Genomic DNA, 9237 nt, shown 5'->3' with positions numbered 1-9237 from the left:
CCTGAATCCCATACCTCCTTACTTTCTGAATGAGCCTACCATGTGGAACCTTATCAAATGCCTTGCTAAAATAAAAGGCTGGACCAATGATGATCATGTAACCATTGTCACAAAAGACATCCATTCACTGTTGTCCTTTAGGAAAGGAAATCTGCTGGCCTACATATGAAATCAGCTGACTCTAAGCCCACAGCAATGCAGTTGACTCTTAATTGCCCTCTGGGCAATAAATGCAAAGCCAACATCCCGTGAATAAGTTTATAAAAATACCGTCCATTTTCATCTCAGCTACTTCATCCTTCCAGCCTGCTGTGCTTTCAGATAACCTCATAGCTAATCGAGTGTGGTTTCAACTATATATTCCTATCCCCTCCTGCCCTTGATTCCCTTGTCCACCAAAAATCTATCTAACTCAGTCTTGAATAATTTCGATTATTCAGCCTCCACAGCTTTCTATGAGAAGAGAATTCCACAGTTTAATGGCCCTCCATGAGAAAAAGATTCCCCTCACACCAGTTTTACATTGGAAGACCTCCTTCTGGTATCTACCCTATCAAATCTCTACAGGATCCTATACCTTTCAATAAGATCCCATCTCATTCATCTAAACTCCAAGGAGTATAGGACCAATCAGTTCAATCTTTCTTCAAAAGATAAGCACTGTATCTCTAGAAGGAGTTGAGTGAAGCTTCTCTGAAATGCTTTTAACACAGTTCTATCCTATTTTGGATGATAATAAACAGGACTACACTTGGTCTCATCACTACCCTGTGTAACTGCAGCAAAGCAGTCCTACTTTTGTATTCCATTTCCCTTGCAATAAATGCCAACATTTAATTTACCTTGCTGAGCACTTGCTGTACCTGCATTTTATCTTTTTTTTGTGAGCCGTGTACCAGCATACCCATATCCTTCTGTGGCAGGGTTCCAAAAACTCATTCGTTTTCATAAAATGCTGCTTCTCCATCCTTCCTGGGTCAACTCCATCTGTCACATTTTTTGCCCAGTCACTTAACCTATCCATTTCCCTTTGTGAATTCTGTGCCTCTTCTTCACAACTTGTTTAGCTTCCTACCTTGGTGTATTCAAAACATTTAGTTAACATCACTTTGGTATTTTTACTCAAGTCATTAATAATAGATTGTAAATAGTTGAGCAAAAATCCTGCGTCAGTATATCAGTTTCAATTTGTTAACCCAAAAAAGGCACATTTATCCAAAACTGCTTCCTGTTAACTAACCAATCCTTTATCCCTGACAATGTTACTCCCTGCACTATTTGGTCTGGTTTAGCAACGTTTGATGTGGCACCTTCTTAGTCACATTTGAAAATCTAGATCACCACATCGACAGGTTCCCCATAGCACAGTGCTTGTTACTTTCAAAGAACTCTTATGAATTACAAAAAAATGATTTCCTTTCACAAAACCATGATGACTCTGCCTAATCCTGTAATGATTTTCTAACTATCCTGCTACAACCTCCTCAGTAATGAGTTCTAGTAATTTCTATATTACAGACGTTAGGCTAGTTGGCCTACAAGGCCCTATGTTCTGTCTCCCTCCTTTCTTGAATGAAGGTGTTACAATTGTTATTTTCCAATACACTACAGTCCTTCCTGAATCAGTGGAATTTTTGAAGATTTTGACCCATGTCTCTATTATCCCCACAGCCACTTCTTTTAAGTCCATAGGATGCAGACCATCCAATCTTCAAGATATATCAGCCTACTATTAGGCTCTTACTAAACTAGCAGGTCCAATGCTTTCTCTAGCACCTTTTCCCTGATGAAGATGAGTGTTTTACATCCTTCCCAGTCTTGCATCTCTTGAATTTCAAATACCCTTGGTAAGTTTTTTTTAAGTCTTGTGCATCAAAGACAGACACAAAATGCACAAAACACCATTTCTATTTCATTACTTTTCATTCTTAATTCTTCAGACTCATTTCCTAGAGAACGCTGAGCGAGAGATCAACTTCAAGAGGTGTATTTTCAGATCATAAGTAAAGGCATCCCTAGGTAACAGTGACCATACATATTATGATTAAATTTTAAATCCAGTTTGAAAGGGAAAAGAATGTATCTAAAACTAGGATATTAAACTTAAGTAAGGGCAACTATGTAAACAGAGCTGGCTGAATGGAACTAATATTTTGCTGGGAAATAGATTAATTGAAACACAATAGCAGGCATTTATGGTGATATTTAAGAATACTAAGATTACATATACTCCTTCTTTAAAGAAAAATTCTAGCAGGAGGGCCCACTATCTAAATAAGGAAAGCATCAAAATTAAGGAAAAAGCAAACAACTAAACAAAATGATTGCCGGTTCAGATGATTGATCGGAATATAAAGAACAGCAGAGAATGAAGTTTACTCAAAAGGAAGAGATTAAAATATGAGAGGACACTGGTTAAGTACATGAAACCAGATAACAAGAGCTTCTGTAGATAATTAAAAAGGAGCCAAGTGAGTAAACTGAATGCTGGTAGTAGGTAACACAGTATGGAGCTGGAGGAACACAGCAGGCCAGGCAGCATCAGAGGAGCAGTAAAGTTGACATTTTGGGTTGGGACCCTTCTTCAGAAATGGGTGAGGAGGAAGGGAGCTCTGAAATAAATAGATAGCGGCGGGTGGGGCTGGAGAAGATAGGTGGCATGGTGATAGGTGAGTGCAAGTAGGCAGTGGTGGGGATTGGTCGGTGAGGTGGGAGAGAAGATGGACAGGTTGTGTCAGGTCAAGAAGGCGGAAATGAGATGGAGGGTTGGTCATGGGATGAGGGTGGGAGTGGGAAGATTTTGAAACTGGTAAAGTCTGCGTTGAGACCATTAGGTGTAGGCTCCCAAGGTGGAACGTATCTCTGAGTAAAGTGCATCTTGGTCTTTTAGAGAGTGAGAATCAGGAGTTGAAAGAGGGTAACATAGAAATGCTGAATGAAATGAACACATAGTTTGCTTCTTTTTTCAAATATAGAGGATTCAAAAAATATTCCGGTATTAGCTCTAAAGTTGGACGTGAAAGAGAGAAAGGGACTTTGTGAAATTATGATAAGTGTGGAAGTAATCACCTTCTGGTCTGGATGGGCTTCATTCCTAGGGTCTCAAAAGAGACGGCTAATGAAGTAGTTAATTTTGAAAAACTCCCTAGATTCAGGAAAGGTTTTATCAGAATGGTAAGTAACAAATATAAGATTTCTATTCAAGAAGAGAACAAAGCAGTTAGCTTGAAATCTTTTGTGAGGAAGATGTTATGATGAATTATTAAAGTGGTTATAATTTGGCACTGGGTTCGAATCCTGCCACGGCAGATGGTGGAATGTGAACTCAATAAGTATCTGGAATTAGGAATCTAATGATGACCATGAATCCATTGTCAATTGTTAGAAAAATTGGTTCACGAATGTCCCTTTAGGGAAGGAAACTGCCATCCTTACCTGGTCTGGCCTACATATGACTCCAGACCCACAGCAATGTGGTTGACTCTTAACTGGTTTCTGGGCAATTAGGGATGGGTAATAAATGCTGCCTGGCCAGCGATGCCCTCATCCCGTGAATAAATAAAAAAAAAGAACTTAGAAATACTCAAGGTAATCTGGAAAAGTTAGTATCATTTTGTGAAAGAAAAATTATGCTTAACCGATTTATTAGACTTAATTGATGGAATAATACATGCTGTGGATACAGATACACTCTACTGAGAGTTCCAGCAAACATTTGATGATGTGTGACATTGAAGGTTAATGAGTAAAGTAAAATATCATGATGGATATAAGATTGGTTGGTTGGCAGGAAACACAAAGAATGTATTAATGAGGATTTGTCTGATTAAGATGTGATAAGGAGAGTCTGTTCTGGTTCCCTAACTCTTTTTATTTAAATCAATGGCTTAGATGAGGGGAGCAAAGGTCGGGAGATGTAACGTTAGGTAGGAAAATAAGTTGTGAAGAAGACACAAGGAGTTTGCAGATGGACATATAGGTTGAGTGAGTGGGAAGAAATTTGATGTTTGGAATATAATTTGGAAAGTGAAGTTCTTCACTTTAGCAGGAAAATAAAAGAAGTGGAGTATTACTACCAGTGAGCAACCTGCACATCTCCGAGGTGCAAAGAGATTTAGGTGTTTTGGTGTGTGAGTCACAAAATGTTAGTCTGCAGGTACAGTATGTAATCAATAAGCGAAGCAGGATGCTGCCCTTAATTGCAAGAGGAATAGAGCAGATGACCTAACTGAACAACTGAAAGTTTAGTTCTAAGGAGAGTCATGTTGGACTTGGAGACGTTGACACTGATTCTCTACCACCATTGTGGTCACATCTGCTGGGGTTTTCCAAATTTCTGTGTGTGTGTTTTGATTCTTGACCTGCTCACTTTGTACTTATTCCTTCTGCCAGACTGGCCCAATGCCCAAGAAATCCGAAGCCCTCCCTACTGCAGAATTTCCCCAGTGATACATTAAAGAAGTGAATCAGAGCAGTCACAATCTTCAGAATGACAGAGTAGGATTGAAGTGCTCCTAACTGGTTTGTTTATAACCTCTCTCCCTTTACCATTATACAGAATAGCCACTGGCATGGGGAGCAATAAACAGATTATTGACTTTAAAATCTCACTCTTAGTTCCAACCTAGTTCTTGGAAATCTAAATGTGACACCTCAAGGCTTTTTGTAGCTATGGCATTGGCTCCATACAGACTATGACTTCTGGCTGTTCTCCTTCCCACAGGGAAATGTTTTGCACTGAGTCAATGCAATGGATTCACTCTCAGCTGCATTTTTTTTAAGGTGTCCACAGCCTTGCTAAAAATCTGCTTCAGATTACTACATAACTGAAGGATTCCACATTTTTCTGCTTGTTTCTGGCCAGATAAATAGCCACCATTTACTCTCTTCTTAAAGCTGCAGGTGATCATCTCTTGGAACATATACCCCAGAAGATTCTCAGCTTTCATTTTGCCTTGCAGTAACCCCAACTAATACCTTGAATTCAAATCCAAGTAACTGGAGGCACTTTATGATCAGATGATGAAGTGTCCTGATATCCTGACATAACATGGAAGTTACGATGGATCTCAAATATCCATAATTGTGTTTAAAAATCCACTTATATTTTATTTGTATATTTGTATTATGTGGCTCTTATGCTTCATAACTATAGATAGTTTTAAAAGTTTAATATTCCCTTCCTCTTATTTATAATTTATAACATTTTTATTACAGCAGCTCAAATTTTAATGTTGGTATCCATTATCAACTCATTTTAACTCTAATCACTTAGACCTAATGGAGGGCCAGTAATTAGGGTACTGAACATGCAGTGTTAGGGATAGAGATGAAGCTGCCATAGTTCAGCCAGAATATGGAGCAGCCTCGAAGGATCTGCACCTTACACCTGGCTCCATTTCTTGTGCTCTTATTTCCTGTTCTAACTAAATGATAAGCAATAAAATAAGGTGGGGGGGGGGGTGGAATTTCCATCTGGTCTTTAGGCAACGTCCCAGGAAATGCTAAAGCAAGTCTTTTAATAGTGACCCTTGAGGCACATAATTAAGAACCAAACAGCTTGTGCTGAGAATGCATTTAGGCAGGAAATTAGATTGAGAATTGCTGCAGTTTTGGCAGCAGAGCTGCAACTTTCTGAGAGTAATTGGATATCCGGAAGTGAAACTTGTTTCCAAGCATCAGGATTTAACCTTGGAAAGGTTGCCATATTTTAACTCACCTCCAATTGTGTGCTTGGTTGCAAGGAACAGCAAAATAAGCTAAATTGCTCAGATTAGCATGTTTAGTCGCAATTCTAAATTTAACCTTTTAACACAGATGCTGCTTCATTTGCAACAACTTCCATAGCTGATGAAGTTTGTAAGATTGTGGCCAGAGTTTCTGTTATCTCCAGATACCATCCCTAAACAATGGGGGAAGCTTCCCAGGTAGACAAAGCTACTTGTTAATTTTGCGTAGTATCAACCAGTTAGAACCTGCTATTGATCTTTATCCCATTAAATGCCACTACTCACACTCTCTATACTGCAATAATAAATTAATTGTTTTCTTGTGAGGAGAAAAGGGGAGGCAGTGGCTTACTGGTAATGTAAGAACATTACATAATGAACTAGGAATCCAGAATCCCAAGCTAATGCTTTGGAGAAATGAGGTTGAATTCAATAACAAAAAGTGGAGTTAAGCATTAGCTTACTGGTTTCCATGTAACAACTCCCAATTATTGTAAAAACCCACCTCGTCGGCTAAGATCCTTTACTGAGGGAAAACTGCTATCCTTATTTGGCCAAACTGCAACAGACTATAAGAAAAGGAATGGAGCTGGATGAATCACTTGATTTAGACACTGGAATCAATAACAGCAAACAAAGCCCTGTCAGCCCACATAGTCTTCCTTACCAACATTTGGGGTCTTATACCAAATTGGGACAGCTGTCCCTCAGAATAGAAAATCAATAGCCTGACAGAATCACAAGCGAGAAATATTACCTTCTGGTCTATGTCCCAGATACCACCATCATTTATCCCTGGGTATACCCTGTCCCACTGGCAGGAAAAAACCAGCAGAGAAGACTACGTAGTTGTATACACTCCGGGCTGAGTTTCATTGTGAGTTCTCAATTTTGATGTTGGACCCAACAAAGTGCCATGTTATCAGGTCAAACATGGGTAAGGAAACCTCCTGTCAATGACACTTACCCCTGCTCCCAAGCTGATGACATAGACTCCACCATGTTGAACTTTAACTCAAAGAAACACAGATGGTAGCAATAGTACAGAATGCACTCTGGGTGGAGGATTTTAATACCCATCACTAAAAATGGCTTGGTAGTACCATTACCGAGCAAGCTGAGATTTGAAAGACATAGCTGCTGGACTGAGTCTGAAGTAAGTGGTGAATGGGTGAGCAAGAGGCGTATAATCTATTTAACCTCATTATCATAAATCTAATTGTCATAGATGCAACCATCCATGACAGTACTGGTAGGGGTTACCACCATACAGTCCTTGTAGAGACAAAGTACTGACTTTACAATAAGGATGCTCTCCAATGTGTCGAATGGTACCGGCACCATACTAAATGGGGCAAATGTTGAACAGCTCTAGAAACTCAAAATTGGGTATTAAGGTGGTGTGGATCATTAGCAGAGCAGCAGAATTGTAACTTCATGTCCTGCATATCACCCACCATTATGATTATTGCTGTCAAGCCAGGAGATCAACCATGGTTCAATAAAGAAACAGGTATCGACCTGGTGAAGCTACAGCTCAGGAGCATATACATGGCAAACAGCAGTTGCAACAAGTATTACACAGAGCTAAGCAACCCCACAGATAATGGATCAGATCTAAGCAGTTCTGCCACAGGTATCCCATCCTCAGTGATGGGAGCATGTCAGTGCAAAAGACAAGGCCGAAGTATTTACATCCAACTTTGGCCAGAAGTGCCAAATGGGTGATCCATCTCAGTCCTCAACATCTCAGATGCCAGTCTTCAACCAATATGATTCATTCAATGATGTGAATAAAAAGCTAAAAGCACTGGATACTGCAAAGGTAATGGGCCCTAGAAACACTCAGACAATAATACTAACCAAGCAGTTCTGGAACAGCCAAAACACTGAAATCCACCCAACAATATTGAAAATTGCCCTGTCCTCAAATTTGAGTTCTGTCAGGCTGCTCAGCTCTTGACATCATTACAGCATTGATCCAAGCAAGGGCAAAGAACTGAATTCCACAGTGAGGTGTGGAGGACTGCCTTTGACGTCAAGACACCATTTAATCTAGTGTGGACCCACAGCAGAACAGGTCAATGAGAACTTTGGAAAAATTCTCTGCTAGTTGGCATTATACCTAGGATAAATGTTGTGCTTGTTGGAGGTCAGTCATCTCAGCCCCAGGATATCTCTACAGGAATTCCACAGGCTAGATATTTTCTAATTAATCTGTTCAAGGATGTTATTACACACTTCATGGACTAGGTGGGATTTGAACTCAGGTGCCCTGCTTCAGAGGTAGGCACAGCACAACCACAGCACAAGAAACCAAGGTTCTTAAGGTAGTATACTATGCAATCATCTTCAGCTGCTTCATCAACACATTGTGAGTTCAGAAGTGGGGATGTTCACTGATGATTGCCCAATATTATGCACCATTCTAGACTTCTCAAATATTGAAGCAGTCCATGTTCAAATGCAGCTACATTCAGACTTGGGCTGACAAGTGACAAGAAACGTTTGTAACACTCATTGCTATGCAATGGCCATCTCTAATGAGAGCTTCTAACTATTGCCTCTTAACATTCATTAGCATTACTATCACTGAATTCCCAATTATCAATGTTCTGTGGAGTTACCATTAACCAGGTCCTGACTTGGACCAGGCTTAGAAATACTACAAGAGCAGGTCAAAGATTAGGAATTCCACAGTGAGAAACAAAGCTTCTGTTTCCCCATTTCCTGCCCATCATCCGCAGGATGCAAGTCAGGAATGTGATGGAATACTCCCCATTTGCTGAGCTGAGTGCAGCTCCAACAATACTCAAGAAGCTTTACACCATTCAGGACAATTCAACCTTGAAAACCCTTGATCCTGGCGCACAGTCGAAGCAGTGTGTTCCATTTACAAAATGCATTGCATTAACTCATCAAGGCTCCCCTAACAACATCTTCCAAACTCCTAATCGTTACCATATAGGAAAACTAGAGCTGCAGATAAATGGGAACACCACAACCTGCAGTTCCCCTCCAAACTACACACCATCCTGATTTGGAAATATATCATCATTACATCAATATCATTAGATCAAAACTGTGGAATGCCCTCATTAGCAGTATTGTGGGCACTCCTTAACTGCAAGAAGTACAGCAGTTCTAGAAGGCAGCTCACTGTCACCTTCTGAGATGCAAATAAGGATGAGGATTAAATGCTGGCGCAGCCAGTGATGTCCACATCCCAAGGGCAAACTTGTAAAAGGTAAAGTATAAGGCCTGTACCTCAGTGATATTTTTTGTCTCCAAAAGAAGATTCCCTATCTCTCTGTTGAATGGAATATTATGCAAATTAGCTGCCATAATATGTTACCTAGAAAATACTTGAAATAATTATGTAAGAGCAAATTACTGCAGATGCTGGAATCTATACTGAAACAATGAAGGCTGGAGATCACAGCGGGTCAGACAGCATCCATGGAGAGGGAGCAAGCTAGAGTTGAAACATTAGCTTGAAATAATTATG

Source organism: Stegostoma tigrinum, chromosome 10 (assembly GCF_030684315.1).
Source record: "Stegostoma tigrinum isolate sSteTig4 chromosome 10, sSteTig4.hap1, whole genome shotgun sequence".
Taxonomy (NCBI): domain Eukaryota; kingdom Metazoa; phylum Chordata; class Chondrichthyes; order Orectolobiformes; family Stegostomatidae; genus Stegostoma; species Stegostoma tigrinum.
Note: the sequence above shows the minus strand (reverse complement) of the source record.